Genomic DNA, 13632 nt, shown 5'->3' with positions numbered 1-13632 from the left:
ATAACAGAACTGAAAAGTATCTAGCATTCAGCACGCTGTGGGGAAAACATTTATTTCAGCAACTTCCATTTAGCATCAGCTCTGCTCCAGAAGATTTTCAAGAACTGATCAATAGAATTCTAGAAGGGTTAGAAAATACAGAGAGCTCCATGGATTATATCCTAATTTACACTGAAAGTAAACTCCGCAGTATCAGTTTATAAATATGATTGAGAGGCTTTCAAATACAGGAATAAAACTAAAAAGCGAATGTATTTCTGATGCATAGTTGTTACGTCTACTACAGTGGTAACACCAAACAAGGCACAAACAGAGTTAAAAGGGGAAGGTAAGAGCAAACTACACAATATAAGAAATCACTACACACTCGGAACAGTAGCTGGCATTACGCGGATCTTCAACAAAACATGTACGTAAATATCAGTAGGGCCAACTAGTGAACAACAAACCGGGAAGATGAAAAGGGCTGGGAACCTACCAAAGGCATGGACATGGCTTAGATAGCGGATTCCGAAATAAATGGCCGTGATCCTTTGATTTGAAGAATATTATTTACCAAATGATTTTACAAATACATTTCGCATACAATTCCAAGTTACAAGCTATAAGTTCAGTGATATACATAGCTTATTTCGTAGCAGTGTAAATTCAAATTTCAAATCAACTATATATCTATTTACCAATGCAGTTGTACAATGCAATATACAGTGATGTGAAAAAGGTTATCCAAAACTTAGCGTACCTAAAGTGATACAGAACTACCAGAGGCAAACCCCAAGGGAAATAATATTAAACTACATTCTACATATTTTAGTGAAACAAGAAATGGGAATGCCTCGGAAACGAACAGGTAAGCCCAGCTGAAAAACTAAGGCGGCATAAGTAACTAATTTGGTGAATCTAGGCGAGGTTAGGGCAGACTCCTGTATGAAAAGCAAATCGGAACACTACGGAAATTTTAGCAGGAACGGAATTCAAGAGTGCTTACCCGAGGAGAGTGCCATCCCGGAAACCGGGATACGTCAACCAGATAGGCTACTCGCAGACAGATAGACCAAGACCGACAGAATTCAGGATACAGAATAAATTCGAACACTGCCTCGCTCACTATATATAGGAAATTCCGGCCTTGGAGGCAGCCAATCAGCGTGCACGAGTTCCCTATCGCCACCTAGACTCACTAATCACAACCTTACTTTCGATCGCGAACTTTGACTAACATTCTAGAATACGCCTGATCATGAATGTCGTATTCCCAGAACAGTCAGAATAGTCACTGAAATTTCTAGGCTACATTGTGTCATCAGAAGTTTTAAAGATAGATTATGAAAAAATACAGACTATACAGAAACTGGAGATTCCTAAAAACAAACAGCAATAACGGCTTTGAGGATTGGTAACATACTTAAACAAGTTTATTCCAAATTTACCGGAATTGACAGGTCCATTACGAGAACTTCTGAAAGAGGACATGGAATTGCAGTAGACTCAGTGTGAAAGCATGCAGTCAAGAAATCTTGGCAAGTCCACCAGTTCTACAGTACTATGATGTCAACAAGGACTTAAACAGTTGATGAAAGTTCCAAAACACTGTGAGCAGTGCTCATCAAGATGATCACTGAGACCTTTCATATTACGATGTGAAATATCTCGTGTTACGGGAACAAAAATGACCGACAGCATCATTGCATCACCGCAAGTAATACGGTAACTATGAAAGTGACAACGACCGTATATTGCCTAAATGCAGATTGAGAAAAAGTTATAGAAGCCTTTGGTTGAAGCAATCTTTTTGTTAAAGAACACCATCTTTTACTTTATTATTGGATATTGTTTGAGATTCGGGAGTTTAAAAAGTATAAGAGAAAAACATTGATAAGAAGAATAATCAATCATAAAATTTGTTATTATAGCAATTATTAAGAGATTATAAGATAAGAAGTGTAGTAAATAACGTGTATGAAAATACACATATAAATGCACACAGTTTAATATTTATTTAGTATACACATATCTTGTCCCACTAGTCCAACCCCTTGCCCACGCTGCGGGAGATGGGCAATGTCCTGAAGTAGTGAATAGCCTGTGGGTGTGAAGTTCAATGGGGACCACGTGTGCCCTGAGACTGCTACGGTAACTGTGAAGGCCGTACAGGAATCCTGAAACAGATAGCAGCTAACGGGGCTCTGGTGAAGACACGACAGCCCTAGCAAATCAGTGATGGATATCAACTCAAGGAAATAAGGAACAGTAAGCCGGACAGATGTAACAGACGACGACACTGGTGAGGAACAGGATTACGAATTGGAACACTGAATATATAAAACATTGACTGGAAAAGTAAAAGGAATTGTAGACATGATGTAAAGAAGAAAACTGGATGTATTAGGGCTGGCAGAGACTAAATGGAGGGGCAGAAGGTAAAACGACCTGCAGAATGGTTTTTGGATGTACTGTATAGGAAATTATGTAGGAAAGCGGAATAGTGTAGGAGTGGTAAAAGAAATGAAATGATGACTTTGAGGAGGAATTGGAGAGACAGTTGAATGGCCAAAACAAAGTAGTAATGAGGGGCTTGAATGCCCATGTAGGCATGGAAAGGAACGGATATGAGAACGTGTTTGGATTGGAAGGATGAGGAAATAAAAATAAGGAAGGGGAAAGGCTACTGGATTTGTGCAGAAGAAATGGGATGATGGTTGAGAACTCTTGGTTCAAGAAGAGAGAAAGCCATAAGATAACCTGGTACAGCAGTGGCTGGTCTAGGAAATCCATTGTGTATTACATGATCTACGAGTGGGAAATGAAGGGGAATGTTACAGACCACAGGCTACTGGTAATGAAACTGAGAACAATGAAGGGAAATAAAGAGGACAGAGAAGCAAGAAAGATATATCAAAATATGGAAACTGAAGGAGATAAAAACCAAGGAAGAACACCAGGAAAGAATGAGATTGAACTTACCAATAGATGATATAAAACAGGAGAGAAGGAATGGGAATGGTTCAAGAGGACATTAGTAAAAGTTGCAGAGGAAGTTTTTAGAAGAACTAGTGCCAGGAAAAGATGCAAGGAAACCTCATGATGAAACGACAGAGTCAAATTGGCAGTAGGGGAGAAGAATAAAGCTTTTAGAGTGTGGTTTCAACAGAGGACAACGGGAATAAGACAAGAATATAAGACCAAAAAGGAAGAAGCTAAAAAGGTTGTAACAGAGGAGGAGAAGAAAAAAATGGATGTAAAAGTGGGCAAACATGATGGAAGAAGATGGCAAAGGAAATAAAAAAGTACTGTATGGAATGGTCAAGAATAAGAGAAAAGGCATGAGGGAAAATGTTATAATGATACATAAAAATTGAAATGAAGTGCAGGAAAAAGAGAAACTCAAAGGAATGTGGAAGGAGTATTTTGAAGATATACTAAACCCAGAAGGATGCATTGAGGAGGAAAGTAGAAGCAGGGAGGAAGAAAGAAGCACAGAAAAAGAAAAAGACTTAACATGAGGAGAAGTGGAGGTAGCACTGGACAAGATGAAATGGGGGAAAGGCCCAGGTTTAAATTGAGTGAGTATTGAGATGATGAAGGCAGCGGGAGAGGTAGGGAAACAGGGGCTTTATCGTGTATTGAAAGTAGTATGGAAGGAGAGGAAGACCTCTGAAAAAGAAGGGGATGATCATACCCATCTTAGCTGGGCTGCGTGGCTCAGACGATTGAGGCGCTGGCCTTCTGACCCCAACTTGGCAGGTTCGATCCTGGCTCAGTCCGGTAGTATTTGAAGGTGCTCAAATACGTCAGCCTCGTGTCTGTAGATTTACTGGCACGTAAAAGAACTCATATGGGACAAAATCCCGGCACCTCGGCATCTCCGAAAACTGTAAAAGAGTAGTTAGTGGGACGTAAAGCAGATAACATTATTATCATACCCATCATCAAGAAGAGGAATAGAAAAGATTTTAATAACTACAGGGGAGTCATATTGATATGCAAAGGTGTTTGAGAAAATTCTAGAGAATAGAAGCAGAAAGAGGGTAGAAAAAAAGTTAAGAGAAGAGCAGTATGGCTTCAGATCTGGAAAGTCCTTATATTTGCAGTAAGACAACTACAAGAGCATCATTATGAGTGGGGTCAAGATCTACTGCTGGCCTTCTTTGATAATTGTGTGTGCAGAAACAAGGAATGGGAAGCCTTACAGAAAAAATATGTTGATAAGCAGAAAATAGAAAGAGTGAGGGAGATGTACCATGGGAGTGTCAGTAGTGTGAAAGAAGGACAGAGAACACACTGGTTTGAGCAAAAAAAGTGGATTAAGACAGGGAAGTACTTTGTCACCTTTGCCCTTCATTATAGTAATGGATGAGCTAATGACAAAAGTGGCAATGAAAATTGGGGAAGGAAAAATGAAAGTGATGTTTGCAGATGACTTATTAGTCTGGAAAGAAAAGGAAGAGGATATCCAGGAACAGTTAGATGCATGGGAAGATGAGGTGGAACAATATGGAATGAAATTTAATGCAAAAAAGAGCGAGATAGTGATCACATCTAGAAAGAAGAGAGACCTACGAGAGGGATAGTACTTGGAGGGGAAGAGCTTAGGAAGGTAGAGAGTTTCAAGTAGCTGGGTAGTATCATAGAGGAAAGTGGAAGAAATGATAAGGAAATAACTGAGCATGGAAGACAAGCAGGAGCATTCCTGAAAAGTGTCAAAAACCTGGTTTGGAGTAAGGATGTCTCTCAGAGAAGCAAAAGAGTGATATACAGGACATACTATATATACCTATTCTGACGTATGCAGCAGAAACTTAGGTAACGAGGCAGAGAGCCATGACTAGGATACAGGCAAGTGAAATGAAATTTCTGAGAAGCATGATAGGAGTGACAAGAATGGATAAGATGAGAAATTAGAAGGTTAGAGGTATAGTAAATAAAGAGCCACTACAGAACAGGATAGAGGCATCTATACTTAAATGGTATGGACACATAAAGAGAATGACAGAGGAAAGGATACTAAGGAGGATGCACGAAATGGAGATAACAGGAAAACGACCATTATGAAGACCAAGAGACAGGTGGATAAAAGGAGTGGAAAAGTGTGTACCGAGAAGAGGGGAGGACTGGGCAAGAGTGGCGAGGGAGATGTGGTGGGAAGACAAGAGGATATGTTTGAAGCAGACCCGGCCAACGTCTGGAAACTGCAGATGATGATGATGATGATGATGATGATGATGATGATGGAATTATTTTAATATATCACGAAATGCTAGTGTCAACGTAATGGTACAACTATTTGAGTGATTTCAGGAGAGTCGTTTATGGTATTAATAATTAATATTTGAGTTTCAGTGACGAAGAAGTGGATATTGAAAAGTGTTTTCCCAAACATTTTATTGATAATAGTATGAAGTGCTAAAAAACAGAGAGGAAATGGGAACTTGATAGATGGCCGTTGACACCTCATGACCAGGGACGGATGAATTTGGTAAACAGTCAGCAAAGATGAGCATTATCCTTTATTTATGTGTAGAGTAACATTATTTGAAATGGAATTGTAGAGATTTGTTTTTGTACCTTTGTTTGGCTGAGATTTACTTGCCGGTGCTAAGTATGTGGTGACGAATAATTTGAAGAAAATAACACTATGTACATATGAAAAGTTTTGTGACATAGGAATGGTATTGTAATTAGACTACACGTACGACAGCTGATCATTTATATTCTTTTTAGAACTGATAAACCTATAGGCGCATGATATTTTTAGATTGATGCTTATATTGATGATCAGATTATGGTGCAGCATTAAGATGATATGAAGTATATTGCTCTTGTGGATCTCGTATTTTTAGATAGAATTGAGTGAGTAAATTGTAGATTGTAGTTAAATTGTGTTGGTATAAAGTTTGTTTCATTTCATTTTAATTTTCAGAACATATATATTTTTGTAGTAATTATTCTCTTTTTTTTTTTAATATGATATTCCTCATGACAATGTTGATCATTTATTTCAGTTAGTATTGGAATTACCTTTCTATTTATCATGAAGCTGTTCAATGACTGTGGTGTTAATTCTTGATTTAATTGATTTAACCCTTAAATTTAAAATAAAAAATATCAATGAAAATACACATACCGTGTTTAAGAGTGAAAACCCAACTTTGAAATGGTTTGAAGACAAAATAAATGAAAATGAAAATCCTCAGCCTGTTTTCAGTCATTCGACCGGGTCAGTAATGGAATGAATAAAGTCCCCATCTAGCGGCGAGGATAGGAACTGAGCCGGCTGCCGAAGCCTGTCGCACTCCTCTGGGTTGAAGACAAAATGAATATCATCTCATAATTTTTTCGCTGCAAGAATGGCACAAAGGACACTCCATGATATGATCTGACAGTGGTTAAGTTCTTATTAGTCCACTGTGTGTCTACCTGTTAGCCTTATTTCCTGACACAGGATCAGGGATGAGGTGAGATGAATTTATATTGCACGTTTGAACGGCTGGATGCCCTTCCCAACATCATCCTCGGTTCAGGAGCTAATGAAGATGAAATGAATGATGGTGAATGAAATTGGATAAGTAGCTGAAAAGAAATGGTTGTGGCTTACGAATAGGAGCTGTCCCAGCATTTCCTGGAAGTAAAAATGGGAAATCGTGGAAAATCATTCTCAGGAAAATCGACGGCAGGGATCGAACTCGCACTTTTCTGTTATGCAGAATCATTCTGCGGCTACTCTGATTAGTACATGATAGTGCAAAATTATGAAGTATATTATGTACAGAAAGCTACTTTCAATGACTCTTTGTCTTTGTACATCAAAAAGTGGAAAAATTAGTCAAGGAATAGTCACAGAAGTTGAAGCAATGCTCTGCACAAATAACATAAATAAATATTCTGTAGAGTGTGTTTCAGTATCGAAGTTTGACAGCAACATTGGCCCCTAATCAGGTATTAGGAACAGGAATAATAGTCGTAGTTCTGATACTGTTATTACTTACGTCAGATCCATTCTGTCGCTGCCAATGTCACTTGTGTGGTTGTTGCTCTCAGATGAGCTGGAGGAAGAATTTTTGACTTCAAGAGACACATACACTAAAATCCTAGACTTCTTTGTCTGTTTCATCCAATATTGACACTATATCGGTATCACTTATCTGTTTTTGTGGCACGATGTAACCAGAAAACCATGAAAATACGCAATAAGTACGCACGCAAAAAAACTGAGACGTGCAGCATTTGTATTATGCACCTTTCACAAACAGGAGAGAAAATATTGCAAGATACTGAGAGGATTTCCCTTGTCAGTAGAGTTGAAGGGACAACTTCTGCCATCTATAAGCATATTTGTGTACCTCCTTGGGTAGTAAAACCACTAAATTAGAACGTAACATATATGTATGTTTCCACCCAAAAAAAAAGAAATGTAGAATATATATACCGGTGTATATATGTATGTTCTTGCCTGTAGAGAGTTAAATGTGAAATGATATTTGATGATATTTTATTGAGAAGCAATCTCATTTTTAATTATAAAGGAAAATTGGGGATAACTCATTGATGTTTTAAAACCATAATTTACATCAGGAAAACACTCATACTTGGAATATTGGAAAGAAAGATATTCATGATTGGACTAAGTCAAACTAAATTTGCCGTATTAGTTTATTTCTATAATAATTTTGAACCTTCAAGGTTGAAATAAATGACATTACTTTAAAGTATAATCTGTCACATCTCAATATTTTTTCATTTTATTTATTTTCAATGGATTCTTTTTTAATCTAAATAAATATGATTAATTATTACTATAACTCTTGTGTTATTCTTTCCATAGTTGATGAAACTGTTTTAATGTTGATGAGGAAAGCGAGAGTTAGGTTTTATTTAATTAGATATTTCTCAGTGAACTCTTAAGTTAATCCAACGTATCCATGCCAAGTTTATTTCAACTCACTCCCTGAAGATAAGAGATGTATAATAGCAGAAATGTGAAAGCTCACGGTGAGTGGTGAAGAAGACAAATGATTTCACATTTAATGACCATAGCTGTGGTCAACAATAATTCATCTACCCAGGTACAGGTGCGTCACCCAGTAGCTTATGTAACCAGAGTATTACGGAAATTAGAGCAGAACTATTCCCAGATCAAGAAAGAAGCATTAGCAGTCAGTTTCACCTGCAATAAGTTCCACAATTTCCTTTATGGAAAACCACTCATGGTCGAGACGGATTATAAATAGTTGATGTTGCTTCTGGATTGGAAAGGTCAACCGGTGTTAACACCTAACCGTTGCCCAGAGAACGCCCGAATGTAAATCATACACTCTTCGGGGAGGTTCTTTCCGTGTCCCCCTATGGACACTTACTATTACTTTTCTACAAATAATGTTAGTTATTCTTCAAACTTACATATTTAAAAATGTACTTGTGTTTTTGTGGTATTGGCAAAATGTGACCACGGAACATGCAATCAAATGCATTATTTTACAACATATATGTAACAACATGTTATGAAACATAATTTGGAGTTGGGGATGGAAGTCAGAGGTGGGGTTTATAGTCATTATAATGGAAAATAACAAGTGGCACAGAAGACAGTTGAGAATAATAAACCAGACTCAAAATGGCACACTAGTAGGAAAAGGTTCGCCATCCCGGGTGTAGTCCAAACAAATTTAGAGGAAATCCTGCCTAATGTTCAAGAGTGAAATTTATATGAAATTAAAATAAAATAAAGGTTATCTCAAGCAAACATTTGGTTCAGCTATATCTGATAAATGTGTCTAACCAATTTGTAACTTGAAATTTTTCACTGTATGGTACCATTTGAAGCAAATCTCCACGTGAAGTCCAGGTTTTTGTTCACATGTTTCACAAATGTAGGTTGTCTCTAGTCTTCCCCTAGAAACATTTTGCTTGTAACACACAATACAGTGGAACCTCTACTCTCCATTTTTGGAGGGACCATGGAAATAAAACGTACAAGACAAGAAAACGGAAAATCCAGGAATAAATGAAAACCATCAACAATTCGGCTAAACATCACAAAAATGAAATATGTATAATTATAATCTTACAAACACTCCTAAACCAAACCAAACTATAGTCCCAATGGGCCTTTGCCTGCCAAGCAACCGCTGCTCAGCCCGAAGGCCTGCAGATTACGAGATGACTCGTGGTCAGCGTAACAAATCTTCTCGGCTGTTATTCCTGGCTCTCTAGACCAGGGTCGTCATCTCATCATTAGATAACTCCTCAGTTAAAGGCAATCACATAGGCTGAGTAGACCTGGAACCAGCCCTTATATCCAGGTAAAAATGCCTGACCTGTCCGGGAATCGAACCCGGGCCTTCCGGATGAGAGGCAAGCAAGTTAGACTCTGAAACTGGCATCAAACAATTACCGGTATGAGATTTCAAAATCTCAATACTTTATATTCAATTTTACAGGGAAAACTTCGTCAGTTTCCTGTGAAAACTTCTTTCACTTCAACAATTTTAATTAGCCAAACTCTTCAAAAAATCTAAATAACGCCAAGCCAAACAACAATTTAGTTTGTAATTCTCTCATCTAATAAAATAAAGCAAATTAGATACAAAAGCATCTAACATGATGGTGAAATCCCTTCTTTTCATAATTTACCATTGTAATTTGGTCTCCACTTTACTGTTCGTAATCAGTTTCTGGAAATCTTGTAAATTAGGCCTACTTTGACTTTTAAAGGTTATGTTGAACTTGAGAACATGGTTTCGAATGTAAGTATCAATTCTTAAAAGTTCTCAAATGCATTATATTCAGTTCTGCCCATCACTAATCCAATCGAATTGGAAAGAGAAAAAAAAATCATCAAAACTTCAGAAATTACAGTTATTCGTGACCTTGAGCTCAGCTGAAAAGCGCGCTCTCGCTGCACATGTCAGTACAAGTTGGAAATGATACACACCACTTAAAAGTAAAGTGCGCAAAAAAAACGACTGCAGTTTTTGACATTTTAACACAAAAACTTAAAATTCTCAGTCTTCTATTCGGACCTAAACAGTAATAAGCAGTCCCAGGACCTCCATGGATTTTTGTGTGTAAGGTGCAACATATGTTCTGGTCTCGACAACATAATTGTATACGATAATATTAAAGTACTAGATTTTTGTTAAGAAGGAGCAGTTTCGATTCCTGCCTGAAATCCCAGTTGCTGTACAGTGCCCTGATGAAAGTGCCGAAAACCTGTTTGGCAATATGCAGTAGCCTCCACGGTATGCACTAGCCATGCGTCTTGGTAGGTGTGCTATTTACCAACTGATGAGCCCAACTTAGCACACTGGGGCAAAACGCTGGCAACCAGGAATGAGTTAGCTGGAAAATTTATAATGTCCAATAACGGACCAATGGGAATCCCTATGGGAATCAATATCTATATCATCTGATGGCCAGGCAGGCATCAATTTTTGAAAATGAGACTCTCTCATAGTGCATTGGCACTGCCGGTGGCTCCAAGTAGCTTACACAGTGGCCTCCATAGAATGCACTAGCCATGTGCCTTGGTAGATGTGCTATTTACTAACTGAAGAGCCCAACTTAGCACACTGGGGCGAAACGCTGGCAACCAGGAATGAGTTAGCTGGAAAACTTATATTGTCCTATAATGGACCAACTATATTGGTATTTTAATACAATCGAAAAACTAAAACTATAAACATCTAACCCTGGACATAATGTGGACGTTTTATAAGGGCGAACATTTTACGAAACTCGTCTTCAAGTAGAGCTGTCGAAATGCACTGTCTCTCCTTACAATTGTTGTGGCCCCTCTCTGTTGTACGATTCCCAAGATTCTCTAAACAGTACCACCTGAATGCGATGCTAAGAGGGTCCCTCATGCAACTTCACCGCAGATCGCTTTTCCAGTACAGTACTTGCTCTAATTATCACAATGACAGGCCATTAACGCCAAGATCCATAAGTATGCCATAGCCATCCTTTCGTGAGATGTAGTTTATTGAAAAATGCTTGATTGAGGATTTGGCATTGGTGGGACTGAAATTTCTGGACGGTTGATCCAGGAAATAGTTTCTTTGAGGAACGGATAATGCCAGATTTTTATAATGTGATTTAATTACGATGCTCGCAGGACCACATAATTTGAACGCATAATCCGGGAAAACTTAGTTTCCGTGATCGGATAATCGAGGTTCCACTGTACAGTCTTTGAACTTTCATTATGGTTGTGGAATGAGGATGTGCAACTTCCCATCCAGTCTTTGCTTTCATCTGAAGTGGAATGCCGTCCCCTTTTTGAGTTACCACCACCTTTACAGAAGTCTCCAACATGTTCTTTGACCAGCAGTCTCCTAAAATGTACTTGTTTCATGGGCTTAGTGTGATTTGCTTTGGCATTCTGGGCATAGAGTATGCAGGCATTTATAATTGGAACATTCATACCCCAGAAAAATAATTTTCTCCATTTGAGTATCTTACTGAGGAAGCAATATGTTGCATCAAATGATCGGGTGTTTCGATGCCACCCATATAAGTATTGTAATTTGCAACTACACTTAGTTTATTCACAACTACTTCATCTGCTTATCCCTTCATTTCCCTTCTGATCTCTGAGGATGTACTCATGTACAGAGCATAGTTACAACTTTCTTTTGTGTGTGTCAAGCAAGTATTAGTACATTTTCACTATTGTGGCATGCTATCTTTTTTCCTTTTTCTAGGGTTGGTTTCCTGATAGAAGCAGGAACATCTTTTCTGTTATGAAGCAGAGTCCCAGTAAGGCAATGTTTCAAAGCTAGAAGTTCAGTGCAAGTGTTGGGCTTAAATAGAAACGTTTGGTGAAAATATAGTATCCAGAAATATAAAGCCATGTTTCTCGAATGTTTATAAAGTTATATTCTAGAGGTGAAAGGAAGGGATGGTTTGATGAGGGTTTCTGTAATGAGTTTCTGATGATATATTATAAAAGTACAGATATAGCTACAAACAGAGCTGACCAAAACATAAATGCGTATTCCCCATTTTGTAGATTTTTTGGGTTATAAATGGTAAGAGATTCTTCCCTTGAATTCCACAAGAGATTCATCTACTGACAAATTCTGTCCTGGTATAAAGAGTTCTCTGCATCTGTTGCCAATGTATTTGAGAAAATTACTGCCTTTTTGTGTTCTGGTTTTCAAAGTACAATCTAAATTGGGAACTGCCTCTAAATGTAACATCCAAAATATTTGAAGAAATTATTTCTAAGCCATCACTTCACTGACAAACTGTACTCTTGATATAAAGTCCTTTGCTCAGTAATCCTTTATATCAGGTAAACTTAATTATTGGCATATTGATGATGATGCCTAGGAATGCCAACATTTTGTCCTGTTTCATATCAGCCCAATCGTGCTAGGCAGAGAACTTTGACAAAGTTTTGTTGCCAATTGGTGTCCTAGCATATGCATTAGTTTCAGCAACATTTTTTTATATCAATGCTGAAGTAAAGGAAAGCATAAAATACTGCAGTATGAAATTAAATGGCATATGGCTTTTAGTGCCGGGAGTGTTAGAGGACAAGTTCGGCTTGCCAGATGCAGGTTCTTTTTTTATTTGACTCCCATAGGCGACCTGCATGTCGTCATGAGAATGAAATGATGATGAAGACGACACATACACCCAGCCCCCGTGTCAGTGAAATTAACCAATTATGGTTAAAATTCCCGATCCTGCCGGGAATCAAACCCAGGACCCCTGTGACTAAAGGCCAGCACGCTAGCCATTTAGTCATGGCATCTGTGGTCCAGGAACTTTTTGCCCTGTTCAGTACTTCAGTCTTGGTAGCTCTTTGTCATGGCAGGTCACATTTTTATACACACTGTCTTTGGATGTAGCTGTGAGAGGCCTAGCATCACTAGCACCATTGTAATCTATATCACTATCGCTCACCTCAGAATTCACAACAGCATTAATACAATCACCTGTAGCTCCACCTCCAACATTAGAACTTGGCTGCTCTTCTTCGGTATCAGTGTTGACGCTTGCCGATTTTCTTGCTGTCACTATTAGTTCATCCTCTGAATCTGAAGAATCTCTATATGATGTGCTAGGTTCAATTCTTTATTTCTTACATTTACTTTCTGTATCAAAACCGCCTTCACTCACTACTCTATCATCATTTACACCATCACTTTCATTCGACAAATCACAAAATTCATCATCTAATTCACATAAATAATCATCACCACCACCACTCTGTTCATCTGTTAGCTGCCTTGTACCATTCTCATCCATGATTACAGGATAAAATTCTTTAAAATCACAAATATATCCCAAGAAATATGCATGTATTGTCTAACACGGAGTGGTAACTACGAAATATAAACACAGTTATTGTTATGATCATGTGGCCAACCTACATTGTCCTTTTTTCTTTTTTTTACAAATATTTCCATGGAATACCTAATGTGTGTTCTTTTGACACCAGGAAGTTCTTTAAGCTCTACGGAGTTTGTATATTAACTGGTAGATTGCAGGTGCACACATAAAATAAGTACGAACAAAGCAAAGTTAGTGTCAAGTTAGACTCTGTACAACAAGCATAACACCGATGTTGAGTTCTCCCTTCCAAAAAATGTTACTTTGATTATATTTAGCTTTTGTGGTGAA

General features: G+C 38.0%; 1 protein-coding gene across 4 annotated transcripts in view; it reads left to right on the top strand.

Annotated features, from left to right (window-relative positions):
* sws (patatin like phospholipase domain containing sws) overlaps positions 1-13632 on the top strand; it is an 874342-nt gene that overhangs the window by 457106 nt on the left and 403604 nt on the right. The window lies entirely within an intron of this gene.

Source organism: Anabrus simplex, chromosome 1 (genome assembly GCF_040414725.1).
Source record: "Anabrus simplex isolate iqAnaSimp1 chromosome 1, ASM4041472v1, whole genome shotgun sequence".
Lineage (NCBI taxonomy): Eukaryota > Metazoa > Arthropoda > Insecta > Orthoptera > Tettigoniidae > Anabrus > Anabrus simplex.
Note: the sequence above shows the minus strand (reverse complement) of the source record. Positions and strands in the feature narration are given on the sequence as shown.